This window comes from Erpetoichthys calabaricus, chromosome 6, assembly GCF_900747795.2.
Source record: "Erpetoichthys calabaricus chromosome 6, fErpCal1.3, whole genome shotgun sequence".
NCBI classification, from domain to species: domain Eukaryota; kingdom Metazoa; phylum Chordata; class Cladistia; order Polypteriformes; family Polypteridae; genus Erpetoichthys; species Erpetoichthys calabaricus.
Window position 1 is genome coordinate 146310321 of NC_041399.2, and position 15088 is coordinate 146325408.

Genomic DNA, 15088 nt, shown 5'->3' on the forward strand with positions numbered 1-15088 from the left:
AATTCCCACCACTCTCCACCTTAAAGACAAAACATTCAGGGAACAAAGAGAAAAAAGGAAATGTATGTAAACATATATTGACAGAGAGAGAGAGAGAGGTTGGGAGCATGCGCCAATACCACATCGCCGCACCCACCACATGACAAACCACCTGAATAGGAACCAGAGTGTAGCAGGTGACACCTCAGCACCATACTGGAACAGTGTGAGGTTTTTAACGGTGGTCGGAGTGCCAATTCTGCCACCAACCCCCATGTTTTTCCTGTAAGTTGGAGGACCTGCTTGCAGGGCTGGATGCAGAATAACGTCACACCCAGGAAGAATCAGTTGTAGGTTAAAGGCCTTATTCAATGGCCTAATGGAGTAGATTCACTTCTAGCGTTTACCGAATTTGAACCAGCACCCTTTTGATTGCCGGCACAGATCCATAGCTTCAGAGCCACCACTCCACCTATATATTGACAGCAACACACAAATGAATGGAAGATATAATTTACACAATCAGATTAAATTCACAGTGTGATTCCTATATACACATTTGCGGTAATATTAAGCGACAGCTTGTATTAGCCAATTAGAAGACTAATGGAAAACACCAATGTAATACATGCATACTTTGAATGAATTAGCATCTTGATTCCAAATGCCTTGAAAGAGACGTATAAGTGTAGTAAGACTGCTTATATTAGCCAAGTCACAAATCAGTAAAAGTCAGATCTGAAAGTGCATACACAGAGACTAAACAAACATCAGAGAAGCTCGTGAAACCAAAGGGTGAAAAAGCAAAGTGCAAAATGTTGCCTTTATCAAAATATGTTTCTTTTTTTGGGTGGGATTCTGATCTCCATTCCCCACAAGCACCCGTCACCTGCACTCCTCAGATTCTAATAATTTGAATTTTCCTAATGATGTGTAAGTAGATTGTAATGGAATGGCGCAATGCAGTTGGGAGACAGGCCTCTTCAACCCTTCTACTGGCACTTAAACTATTGGAACATTTTTTGTGATTATTTATTCAATAAGTAGAATTACACATACCCATAGAAATTTTTCATAGACACTATACATTACATCAATATACAAAACATTTCAAATTCTATCACATTACATTTTATAAATTTTCAAAATCAGTTGAAAGGATATTTGTGTTTTTGTCTTCTTTCACATCCTAGAGTTCCAGCCCTGATATTCAACCTCTTCTTGTGTTTTTGTGAATTCTGATATTTGGGTTTCATATTGGGACTTGTTTGCTCTGGGTTTCCTTTTAGGCAAATCCTTTTCCCTAATTTTTTCCTTTTCATTATTCGTTTCTCCTTTTTGTGGTTTTAAAAATAATTGCCTTTTACACACATTACTCTGTCTCATGGAGCAGATTTTATACTGGTTGTGCTTTGCATATGCTTTGAATATTTTTAAATTATCACATTAGCATCTAATCTTTACTTGTATTCAGTTGTGGGTAGTTTATGAATGGCAAATCTTTTTCTCCTCAAACCATTAATCATATGGTTTTGTTTTAATGTCCCCATACCATTACCATAAAATGTGGACAAATTTATTGAGTGTTTTCTGGTTATTGATTTACTGTTTATTTTCTTTTGTATTTTACTTAATTAATTTGTCTTTACTGTACTAATTCTTACTTTAACGACACACTTCACTTTGTCTTCCTGATTAATGTATACTTTGTGGTATTAATTATTCCATAGCTGCATCCATAATTATTTATTGTTATAGTAAATGTTACATATATTTGTGAGATGTTTTGTATAGGAATATCAACTTGTATATTAAATGATGAGAAACACAATACCATTCCTGTACTATTATTGTTCTGTTGTTACAAAGAAGTGTAAGTAAAGTGGAACACAGCATGGTAGCACTGAAGTCACCCTATGATAGATAGACGCCAACTTATCAATACACACAAACCAGAGTGTATGTTGTAATCTAAAGATACTGATCTACAAAGGAACCCAAGGAGTAATAAAATAACAATGTTAAGTTTAACATTTTTAACAAAAGGGCCCCATTTATATCCATGTGGCAGATTCATTACTTTAACTTAGCCTACCACAGTTAAGGGAGACCCTTGATGATCTGTTCATATTGTAAAATATGTCAGTAAATCAATTACAAAACAAAAAACACAAAAAAAAGCAAAAAACACAAAAATAAACCATCATATGGCACCTCTCCAAATCTGTTTCTCTCTTCTGTCTCTCTTCTGTTCATCCTGCCCATGGGAATTAGTTTCCGCTATTTTGCTAAGTTTCTACTAATGCACATTGGTGTAGGAGGTGTGATGGGATGTCTGTTTCATGTACAAGGGAGGACCCAAAAATAACAAAAAGTTTTTTTTTTTAAATTGTGTATTTCTCTGAACATTTCCAAAATTTAATCACCCTCAAAATACTCTCCCTGAGACACAATACACTTGTCCCACCACTTTTTCCATTGTTCTAAACTGTTCTGAAACTCTTGCAAAGTCTGCCATTTGCTTCTTTACATCTTGAAAACACTTTCCTTTAAAGTCCTTCTTCATTCTTGGAAATTAGAAAAAATTGCAGGGTGCAAGGTTCAGTGAGTAGGGGGTGGGGACAGTTGTCATGTGGTTTTTCGTGAGAAACTGCCACAAACTCAATGCTGTGTGGGTGGGAGCATTGTAGTAATGCAGAAGCCACTCGCCTGATCGCCACAATTCGGGTTGTTTTCTCAGCACAGCATCATGCAATCGCTTGAGCACTTTAAGGTAAAAACACTTGCCTGGCTTAAAGCTTCTTCTTTGAAAGCATATCGAAGCATTGTGACAGCTTCTGCTGCTATTTTCCCCAAAAGGAAACAGAACTTGATGTAAACACGAAAATGGTAACAGAGGCTCAAGAAAAAAATTACACTGACCTTACAGACCTTTCCCTAAAGATGCTGCTTGGCCAAATGATGCAGAGGGCAGTCTAGTATACACACCTAGCGGCAAATGTTGGAACTAATGTCCCTTCAGCCTCCAGAAAAATATTCTCGTTATTTTTGGGTTCCCCATCATATTCATAGAAGATGGATATATGTAAACAAAGGATAGTAACAAATAATAAATACACAAATTTATGCTAGTTTAGTGGAACTACTTCTCTCCTATAGAGAAAGGCACATAACTTATGAGTTCTGTTCTTTTAATTAATGTGGTCAAGATAGAAAAGTTCTTTAGCTAGTTATTTAGTTTCTAGCATCGCTAGTCTGCACTCTTTTACTCCCACACACAGTTCCTCTGTGTGTGTGTGTGAAGCTGCTCTGACCTTTCCTACTGTATTTGGGAAGAGAATCTTATAACAGCTAAATATTCACCCTTTGATTATAGTGATAACAATACCATAATACATCAGCTGGCTTTATCCCAACTACTATACTACAATTAGTAGTGCTCATAAATAAAGTTGGTGTACTTAAGTTTTTAGGCATTGCTTTGTTCTAATCTTTTTGGGCTGGCTTTATATGGCACATGTGGAAGGATGTTCAGAATACTTTCTTTAATCTCCTTCTTTGTTTTGTTTGCACCATGTGGTTGTAGACAGTTCTGCTGATTGTTTTTGAGATTTCACATACAGAGTATAAGAAAGTCTCCACACCACTGCCAAAATCACAGATTTTGTGTAATAAAAAAACAAAACCAATATAAATCCTTTCAGAACTTATTCCATCTTTATTGCAAAATTGCAATCTATAGAAAGAAGGTGAAAACAAATCAGAAACTGTTTAGTGAAAAAAGGAAAAAAATCATTCAAAAACCTGGTTGCTTTAGTGTGCTCACCCTTTAATAATCAAGAATGTGGCTGCACTCTTAATAAACCAATCACAATAAGTCTCATCTCAAATAGTAGTTAGTACAGTATATACCTGACATCAATTAAAGTCACTCTGATTGAGCTCAGATAAAGTCTGGCCATTTCTGTAGGATTATTTGTATATCTTTTTGGTTACAACATACTCCAAAAGCCGTGGTCAGCAAAGAGCTTTTAAAACTTGAGTAGGATCTCATCATCGAATGGTATCAATCAGGACAGAGGTACAAAAAGTATGCAAAGCATTAAAATTGTGAAAAATGGTGAACATGGTGAAGGCAGTCATCAACAAGTGGAAAAAATATGGTTCAACAGTAAGTCTACCAAGATCAGGACATCCCTCCAAGACTGATAAGAAGACAAGGAAAAAACTGGTCAGGGAGGCCACCAAGAGGAATACAGCAACATTAAAGGAGCTGCAGGATTTACTGGCAAGTAGTGGTTGTTCCCTACATGTGACAGCAATCAGTCATATTTTTCATATGTCTGGGTTGTTGGGTAGGGTAACAAGATGAAAGCCTTTTCTCACAAATAAAAACATCCAAGCCTGGCAAAACTTTGCAAAAATGTATACCCGGTCTTGCACAACCATATGGAAAAATGTATTATGGTCTGATGAGACCAAGATTGAATTATCCATCCATCCATTTTCTAACCCGCTGAATCCGAACACAGGGTCACGGGGGTCTGCTGGAGCCAATCCCAGCCAACACAGGGCACAAGGCAGGAAACAATCCTGGGCAGGGTGCCAACCCACCGCAGGACACACACAAACACACCCACACACCAAGCACACAAAAGGTACATTTGGCGCAAAAATAACACAGCACATCATCAAAAGAACACCATACCCAGAGTGAAGTATGTTGGAGGCAGCATTATGTTTTGGGACTGCTTTTCTTCAGCTGGAAAATGGGGGTTAGTGAAGGCAGAATTATGGATAGTTCCAAGAATTATGAATAGCTCCAAGTATCAGTCTTTTTTGGCACAAAATCTTCAAGCATCTGCTAGGGAGTTGAAGATGAAGAGGAACTTCACCTTTCAGCATTAAAACAACACAAAGCATACATCAAAATCAACAAAGCAATGGCTTCATCAAAGGAGGATTAATTTTCTGGAATGGCCCAGCCAGAGTCCAGACCTTAATCCAATTGAAAATCTGGGTTCGATGCTGGCAGCTTCTCAAGTTTGCCGTTTTGAGTAGAGAGTTGCTATTATTGTTAATATTATACAATAAAAACATACATTTGATTTACGTCTGTAACAACCGCTGTAAATTTATAGTTCTTGTCAAAGTTATCGTTCACGCTCGCCCCGATCTGACACTACTGTTTTCAAATAAAGACGCACAATAACAGAGGTGAACTCAGATCGGAGAAAACAGAAGCTATCCCCGCAAGAAACGTCTCCTCACATATAAGAACAACGCAGCTGCACCAGGCGTAAAGGCGAAAGTCCGGCGTCATCCTGCCAATCACCTGTCCTTCAAAGAAACAGCATGGCTTACAGAGCTCGCCAACGCTACACTGTCCAGATCTAAACACTAGCTTGGTGTATGTGCCCAAAAAAAGTCTAACTGCATTCTCGTACCATTGCTCGCGTACTAAAGTATCAGCAGGTATTTTTCGTGGCATTACACGTGTAATTTGTAAGCATGCCCTTGACGATCAAACAGAGGAAGCTCTGCAGTATACTTGTGACTTTATGCTGTAGGAAGATAAGTAAATAAAGTAAAACTAGTAAAACTAAAAAAAAGACACTAACTTTGACAAGTACTATACATTTACAGCGACTGTTACAGTCGCAAATCAAATGTATGCTTTTATTGTATAATATTAACAATAAGAACAGCTCACTACTCAAAACGTTTATTTTGGAAGATGTTAGGACTCGAACCCAGAACCTTGTGAGTTGGAGTGGGCAGTTCTAACCAGTATACTACCCAAGAAGGCAGGACAACAAGCAGCACTAACCTGGTTTCTTTTTCTTCGGTTATAGCCTTAGAAAAAAAGCGCATTTGTTCTGTTATATTTTTATCTTTTGTGAAAGTGTATAAAGATATTTGGAATTCAGGCTTCACATATTATACACTTCATGTCTACATTTTGTCAATTATTACTAAAACATGAAAAACGTTTCTGTTTTAACGATGTGTTTACTGTGCATAGATCGTTGTAGACATGGAACACACATGAAATGCAAGTGTTCCAAATAACGATATAGTATTTATAAAAGGTGTCATTTTGCATGACTTCTCACTCTATACAGCTCTAAGCAACTGACAAGTAGGTAAGCAGACTTGAGCTGAGAAAACTGTGTGCCGGTGGGGGGATGTGATAGCAGACTGCTTGCTGTTTGCTGCTTATCAACACATTTAAAGGACAAAAGACGCTGACGGAGAAGTGCGAAGTGTTTTAAGGTGGGACGGATCTACAAGTTTTTTCGTAGGCTCTGGTAATTCTAGTGTTAAACAGATAGTTTGGGACAAGGGTCTAATTAGCAGTTAGACACAAAACCAGCACAGATTAAGAAAATAATTCACACAATAGACTTAAATTGCAGTAGGTTAGGTTAGTGGAAGGTGTGGACTTGTCTCATTTTGAACCACCAGATCTGATGACATATGAAGACTGAAGAATGCTAAAGAAACATTCGAAGAAAGCCAGAGCAGATACAAGTCATCAGGAGCACATCCAAGTTCTTCAGATTGTCTTTGAAATAAAGAAGATATGTAATGGACAAATGGTCACACACAACTTTTAACATTGGGACAGCAAATACTGCAAATCAAAGCACAAGTTATTCAACAGACTCTTTAAACAATTAAGACTATTTAATTATAAAGACATTGTACAAAAGATTTATCGGGGTGGAGTGTTGTGATGTGAGATTTTGCATATAAGTTGATAAATATTTTGTATGTCTTTATTTGTAACTTAGGCAAGGAAATGTAATATTAGTGTTACATTAGTGAGTAGCATTCATGTTTAGAACCCCCACCCCACCCCCCCAGGACTGAGTCTCTGAATTTTATGGCAAGATTTGGGGGAATTGCCTGAAACAAGTTTGGTAAATGTTTCTCTGAAGTCTCGCAACTCCCACACAAAGCCAGACTGCCTAACTGCCAAGCTTTACCTTAACATATGGTTTTGGGGGATGGCAGGTGTTAAGATGTTCTGTGCCACAATTGGTCTGAAGCATGGCTGTTTGGAATTGGCTTGTATCAAAAGCCTTTAACTCTTTTAGGGCTAATTTTTTTTGTTTCTTTTCTCCCAGGGCTGAATATTTTTTCCAAAAATTAACATTTTTTAAGAAAGAACACAAAGCAATTGTTTAACATATCAAATCAGCAAAAAATATTTACTTTTGACAAACACTGTCTTGCATGTTGTATGAGCCTGCATACTATATGATTTCATATACATATCACATACATTTTACACAGCAAAGTCCTGCAAAGTCTGATCTCGCTCAAAGCAGCCAATTTCAGTCATTGCCACATTGCACTGCTTACAATATGTGTTGCTTTGGTGCCTACTTTTCAATTGTCTTTTGCTGCAATTTCTCACATATATTGTTAGTGTGTACTGTAGAGAGACAAGTCACCCGTTTGCCATCGTGCCATGCCACTGCCACCAAGTTTTCTGCCCGCATGAAAACCATATTGTCACCTCTTTTCATCTTCAGCCTGTCTGGCTTCAACTTTGAAGCCATGTGTCTCCTGTTCACCCTCACTGTGCCACAAGCTCCAATTCCTCTGCTCTGTAGCTCCATGAACAATTCTGGGCATTTATAAAAATTGTCCAAATGTACACAACATGACCCAAATGTTCATAGCCCTGAAGCAGCTCCAGCACAACCTGACTTGTCAAGGGACAGTTCTCTCTTTGAAAGAAATACTTTCCTGTATATGTAATTACTTTCAGGCAGAAACCAGTGTTTGCTTCTGCCAGTACAAAATCCTTTATGCCATACTTTGTAGGCTTGTCTGGCATATATTTGCAGAAAAAAAGGTGTCCCTTTTACTTTATCATAGATTCATGCACAGACAAATCACAGCCAGGGTGATAAAATTGTTTCTATGTTGGTTCCACAATGTCAAGCAGGGGCTGAACTTTATGCATGGCGTTATAGCCTGGCTCACCCCATGGGATTTGCTTCTGTTTATTACAGAAGTGAATAAAACTTTGCGGCATCATGTACATATCATCACGCTGCATATCCTGTCCAAAGCCACCAGGGGACAAAGCACGTTAGGACCAATGCTCCCTGAAGTTATATCACCAGTTCTATCCCATCTCTATTTGTAATGCCACAGCGTGCTTCATCTCGTCTTTTGTTGTGGGTTTCCACTTTGAAAAACGAGAATGCAATGCAAGCGCAGCCCGTGATTCAAAAAATTTATCTGCCTACCTGTTTGTCTCGTCTGACAGTAGCTGAAAAGCAGCATTAGGAAAGAGCAGCCTGAAGTAGTTCAGCAGCTGGTGATCTGTTGTGTCCATGCCGTCTTGTGAAGTCCGGTAGCCAGTTCAGCTCCCATGGATCAATGTCTGTGTATTCCTCCCACGTGAACCTTGCCGTAGATGTACCGGCTGCGCGAATATGCTGAGCTGGCAGCGGATCAGCTGGCGCGGCATCAGCTGGTGTCCGATCAGCTGATGCCGGCTTCTCACTCTCTTGTTCGATCTCCTGATCACTGTCAATAAAATCCGATTCTGAAAAATCAGAGTCCGACTCCGCGATAATGCGCAAAACATTGTCTGCCGAGTGTTTTCTTTTCTGCACTCGCTTCGCTCCCTTGTGACATGTTGATGTCATCTTGCCATTGTTTACATTTCGCAACTCACTCACACGCAAGGATTAGTTGCCGAGTTAACGAGTCTAGCATTCCTCCAAGCACAGAGGGAATGCCTGTGCCGTGTCAGTGAGTTTTGTCGCCATTAACAGCTGATTGTCACCTTCTATCCCTGGATGTCGACTTTTGTCGACATTCGCCCTCAACCCCTCCTGTCGACAAAAGTCCACATCTGCCCTAAAAGAGTTAAGTACCATGATGCCCTATTGGCTGTAGGGGTTGGTCAGAAAACCCATAAATTTGCTTGATTTATCTCACCCTCTCTCTCTCTTACTAACATCCAATGAAGGAGCAACTCACACCATGAACTGAAAAAGACAACACAATGAAGAGCACAGCTCGGCAGCCATACTGAGACAGGCATGTGCCCTGTTCTGAAGAAAGCTGACCACAAAATGAGCCTTAACTAGAGACATTTTAAGTAACTAACAAGTCTGTATGCCGCCTGAAACTACACATCACCATTTGTCAGGTTGTATGGTTGCCAATATTCAAATGTACTTTGCATATTGTTATTATTTATGAATATTATCAATAATACATTGCTTAAATTGTAACTTAACTCCGCCTTGTCTTTTACTACAGCTAAATGCCTGAGGTTATAGATGTAGAAGGGAAGGTGGGGAGAAGTTATATACTATAATATCTTATAAACAGTGGTAAGTCTGTGAGATTTGAGGCAATCTGACAAAGGCTACATATTAATAATATAAAAAGGGAAAGTAGAGCAATATATTACTCTACCAAGAGAAAACACCTTGTCCTAGTCCAATACAGGCAAGCCTTCCACTCTCCTAGTCCAGGACCAGGTTGCCCTTTGGTGTAAAAGGGATTGCTCCAGCCTTGGTTGTGGCCACACCCTAGGTGTCCTGCTATGGAGCAGAAGTTATGACCAGACTGAAAGCAGGGAGAGCATTTAGAGAGTACAGATCTAGTGTATGAAATAAATACTAAAGGAAGGAGTAGGCGTTTTGCTGTTTGTTTTTTGGGTACACATAAGCCCATACCTTTTAGTTCACAATTTGTACAAAGTTTTGTCCATCAAGGTTGCCAATCTTTAAGTTATGGCTCTTTGTTCACTCACCAAGAGTCCAAATGGTGCATCTTGGAGACACCTCTGGATGTCACTGTGTCTGTGATTGACCAGTCTTATCAGATGAGGCCCAGAAGCTGACAGGTGAACCTGTCCATTGCCATTGCAAATACAGTAAGAAAGGGCCTAGAGCTGATCCCCAATGTAAACCCACCTCTACCTTGAATGCATCCATCATTCTTACTGAAGACCTCATTACTGTCACACTTTCCTCGTACATATCCTTTATAACTCTTACGTACTTCTGTCCCACTCCCGACTTCCTCATACAATACCACAACTCCTCTCTAGGCACCCTGTCATACGAAACTCCTTCTGTCCTTCTCTGTACTTCTCCATCAGCACCCTCAGAGCAAACATTGCATTTGTAGTGTTCTTTCTCAGCATGAAACCATACTGCTGCTCACTAATCATTACCTTCATTCTTAACCTATCTTTCACTACTCTTTCCCATAACGTAATGCTGTGGCTCATCAGTTTTATACCTTTGTAGTTACCACAGCTCTGCACATCCACTCACTTTCCAAGATAGCACTAAACAATCTGGTTAAAAACCACTGCCTTCTCTCCTAAACACCTCCCTGCTTCCACAGGTATGTCACCTGGACCAACAGCCTACCCATTTTTTATCCTCTTCATATCTGTCCTTACTTCCTCCTTACTAATCCGTTGCACTTCCTGCACAATATCTCCACATCATCCAACCTTCTCTCTCTCTCTCTCTCTCTCTCTCTCTCTCTCTCTCTTTCTCTTCATTCATCAGCTTCTCAAAGTACTCTTTTCATCTGCTTAGCACACTCTCCTCACTTGTGAGTATGTTTCCATCTTTATCCTTTATCACCATAACGTGCTGCATATCTTTCTCAGCTTGGTCCTTCTGTCTAGCCAATTGGTACAGTTCCATTTCTCCCTCCTTAGTGTCCAACCTCTCATACAACTCATCATACACCCTTTCTTTAGCCTTCGCCACCTCTTTCTTCACCTTATGCCTTATTTCCTTGTACTCCTGTCTACTTTCTGCATCTCTCTGACTATCCCTCTTCTTCTTCGCCAACCTTGTAGCGGAGCTACATAGTAATAATGTTTTCAATGTTTGTACTGAGTGTGTTTTGTTTCCATCGTCCCGTTTGCTGTTTATAATTTGTACGTCAGTGAATGTCATCCCCGTAAATATGGGGGGACGGATGATGGAGAAAGACCGCAACCCCAAGATGGAAAGCAACTGTTTACAATCAATCAATTACATCCGGCTCATTACTATATAAACAATCAGGAGGGAACAGATCGGGAGGAGAGGAGAAAGACGGAGATTACATTTTCACTTATTAACTTTACCTGCTGTTTTCCACATCGTGCTTTTGTAACCAGTTTGTTTTTCATTCCACCGGACTTACTTCAATTCAATCATTGCCAGAGACCCCGGGGTTGGATTACATTATCCACCACATGCCGAGGATTCACAGTGAGGTTGCTCCATTTTTTCTGGGAAATTCAAACACCTCACTTATCTGTTGACCAGTCATCCATATTCAGGACAGTTGTATACTCGGACTCAAGTTCACTATCATTAGCATTTTCCGTATTCATTTATTGTTATTCGTGTTTTGTGTTTGTTATATGTTACTGGGACAAGGGGGGGTTTGTTATCTCTACTAATAAAAGGCAAAGCCCTCACTCACTGACTCACTCATCACTAATTCTCCAACTTCCCGTGTAGGTAGAAGACTGAAATTTGGCAGGCTCATTCCTTACAGCTTACTTACAAAAGTTAAACAGGTTTCATTTCGAAATTCTACGCGTAACGGTCATAACTGAATCCTACTTATGTACATATAGACGTTCATAGCCTGCAGCTCGGTCGCCGTGTGAGGTGGGGTTGCGTCCTGAGTCCTGCGTCCCCCGGCCTCCCACGTAGTTGGCTGCCTGCCTATATTGCGTCCCATATCCCCACGCCTCCCATGTAGTTGGCTGCCTGCCTATTTTACATGTTTGGAGAACCGCCAATGCCTCTTAAACATCTTAGATTCACAGGTGACGATTTGAGTAGTGGACATTTTGATGTTTATGAATGTTTCAACTCTCAAAGGCTGGATGCAAAGTTATCGATGAAACCGGTTGTATGCTTACAACACTTGACAGACGCCGAATGTCACTTCAACACAACAAGTCCTGCAAATACTAACGTAATTGAAACAAACCATGAAACTCAAACCGATTATGACAGCAGCAATCCAAGCTGTGAGAAAACAGTAAAAAGGAAGTGTGTCAGATGTCATGGTACATTTTCTGATGCAGCTAGACGGAAACAACTTCGTGACGCTGCTGCCAAATACTCGCAGAAAAATCCACAAGTTAATAGACACGCTGTCGCTAAATACTCGCAGGCAAATCCACAAGTTAATAGAGACACTGCAGCTAAATATTCGCACGCAAATCCACAAGTTAATACAGCTTCTGTTTCTAGGTACGATCCCAATAATAAAAAGTGGCTCATACGAAAACAACAGGTTTGGCTCAAAAAAGCCGATTGTGGATTTGCGTACAGCCACCGAAACTTTGTAACAACACGAGACTTCAGGTTACGTGTCTGCAAAAGAACCTAATTGAGGCAACTATTTTTACTGGCAGTGGCTCAGGGGAGAGAGTTTTTATTCCTCGCATTCCCGTTATACCCTCTGATCTCCCATTTCAATTCAAACGCCTCCAATTTCCAGTAAGGCTCTGCTTCGCAATGACAATTAATAAGTCTCAGGGGCAAACCCTACAAAAGGTTGGCTTTGATTTGAGGCAAGATTGCTTTTCACATGGCCAACTGTACGTTGCATGCTCAAGAGTAAGCTCAGCGCACAGCTTGGTCATATTACAACCGGAGGGCCGAACTGACAATGTGGTATACAAAGAGATCCTTAACAAATAATTATTTGTATATTTTCCCTCAGTTTAAAAATGTTTACTTTTCTTCTTAATAACAATTTTAAGGCAGTACTTCACCGCTGCAAAGCGCGGGTATTTTGCTAGTTGTATATATAGTGTCACATTGTTAGTTTGGTGGAAGGATATACATATCTATATATATACTTATTTGCTATGTGTGAAATTTGCATTTTTTTGTTATTGTTTCATTTAATATATTTATCTACCTATTTTTACATATCTGCTTTTGTGTGCTTATGTTTAAACCGTCGATTGTGGGGAAAATTTTATTTGTTAGAGGTATGGCTTGGTATTTATAGATTAGTCTCAGTAATTTATCCAGGCCACAGGTCTTGGAAGTGTAGCTGCCGGCTGGGTAAGGGGTCGGCCATTACAACCTCTTCCTTTGCATTCTGTCTTCTACTTCCATATTCCATCCCCAGATCTCCTTCCTCTATCCAGATGTCACACCAAGCACTCTTCTAGTTGTCTCCCTTACCACTTCTACTGTAGTTGCCCAACTATCTGGCAACTCTTTACTGCCACCCAGTGAATGCCTTACTTGGTCCCTAAACTCAACCTTACAGTCTTCCTTTTTCACCTTCCACCATTTGATCCTTGGCTCTGCCCTCACTCTTCTCCTCTTCTTGATATCCATTGTCATCCTACAGATCATGAAATTAGTACAAAGACAACATATCAGATGTTGAAAATGAGTAATGTTACTGTATTTTTAAAAATATGTAGTCATTTTTAATTTGATTTGATACATTTCAAAAAAGGTGGGACAGAGACATACTTACCACTGTATTGCATTTTCTCTTCTGTTAACAACAGCCTGTAAGTGATTGGGAACTACTGTTCCATTCTTGCTTAATATAGGATTTTAGTTGTTCAACAGTTCATGGTCCCCCATACTATCACAGATGATAGATTTTAAACTGTTGTACTGATAAAATATGGGTGGTCCCTCTCGTCTTCAGCCTGAAGGATGCAGCATCCATACTTCCAAAAATTATTTCAAATTTTGATTTGTCAGACCACAGGACAGTTTTCCACTTCATCTCAGTCCATCTTAAATGAGCTCAGGTCCTGAGAAGGTGACAGTGTTTCTGGATCATGTTTATGTATGGTTTCTTCTTTGCATTTTAGAGTTCTAACTTGCATTTCTGGAGGCAGTGACAAACTGTGTTCACAGAGAATGGTTTTCAGAAGTGTCCCTATGGTTTTCAGCCTTGTGTCTTGCATACAGGGATTTCTCTGGATTCTTTGAATCTTTTAATGATATTATGTGCCATAGATGATGAAAAACGGAATTTTTTTACAATTTTAAGTTAAGGAATGTTACTTGTAGTTCAAAATTTAATTTGCCCACACAGTCTTTCACAGAGTGGTGAACCCCACCCTATCTTGAATTCAAAGAGACTCTGCCACTCTGGGATGCTCCTTTTATACCTGATAACGTACCTACCTACCTGTTGCCAGTTAACCTAATTAGTTGTGAGTTGTTCCATCAGGTGATTTTTTAGCATTACACAACTTTTCCAGTCTTTTGTTGCCCCTGTTCCAGCTTTTTTGAAATGTGTTTCTGGTATCAAATTCAAAATGAGAATTTAATTTCCATAGAACAATAAAATGACAATTAAGGGAGTATAAAAGGAAATTAATAGGAAAATGGCAAAAAAGGGAAATAAATGGTATGGCAAAAATTCAGATATTTCTAAATTTATTATAAATGTAAATCTCACACAACTGTGCTTTTTTGAATGTAGAATAAGAGGAGAAGAAAAATGAGTAGATAGATAGATAAGGGTAAAAACTTGCAGCTACATGGGTCCTCCAGGACTGAACCCGGTGAACACTAGTGTAGATGATGTAAGGGTCAGTATTTAAAAAATACATGCTTTCTTACCTTGTCCCTTATACATTGCTGGGTACTTAAACTTTAAACATATAATAAAAACTTAACATTGAAGACTGTGTCCCCATGTCTTTGATGAACTCATTTTAAAATAAAAGTCTCAATCTACTGTATTAATTTCCCTCATAATTTTAAACACTTCAATAATGTCTCCTCTTAATCTCTGTTTGTTTAAACTGAAAAGGCTCATATCTTTTAATCTTTCTTCATAATTCATCTCCTGTAGCCCTGGAATCAGCCTAGTCGCTCTTCTCCTGACTTTGTCTAGTGCTACTATGTCCTTTATGTAGCCTTTAGACCAAAACTGTACACACTACTCCAGATGAGGCCCCACCAGTGCGTATAACCTCCTTGGACTTGCACTCTACACATTGTGCTATGTAGCATAACATTCTGTTACCCTTCTTGTGTATTCAAAACTCACATTTTTACTTCCTACATGTAATACTTTACGTTTACTTACAACCCTG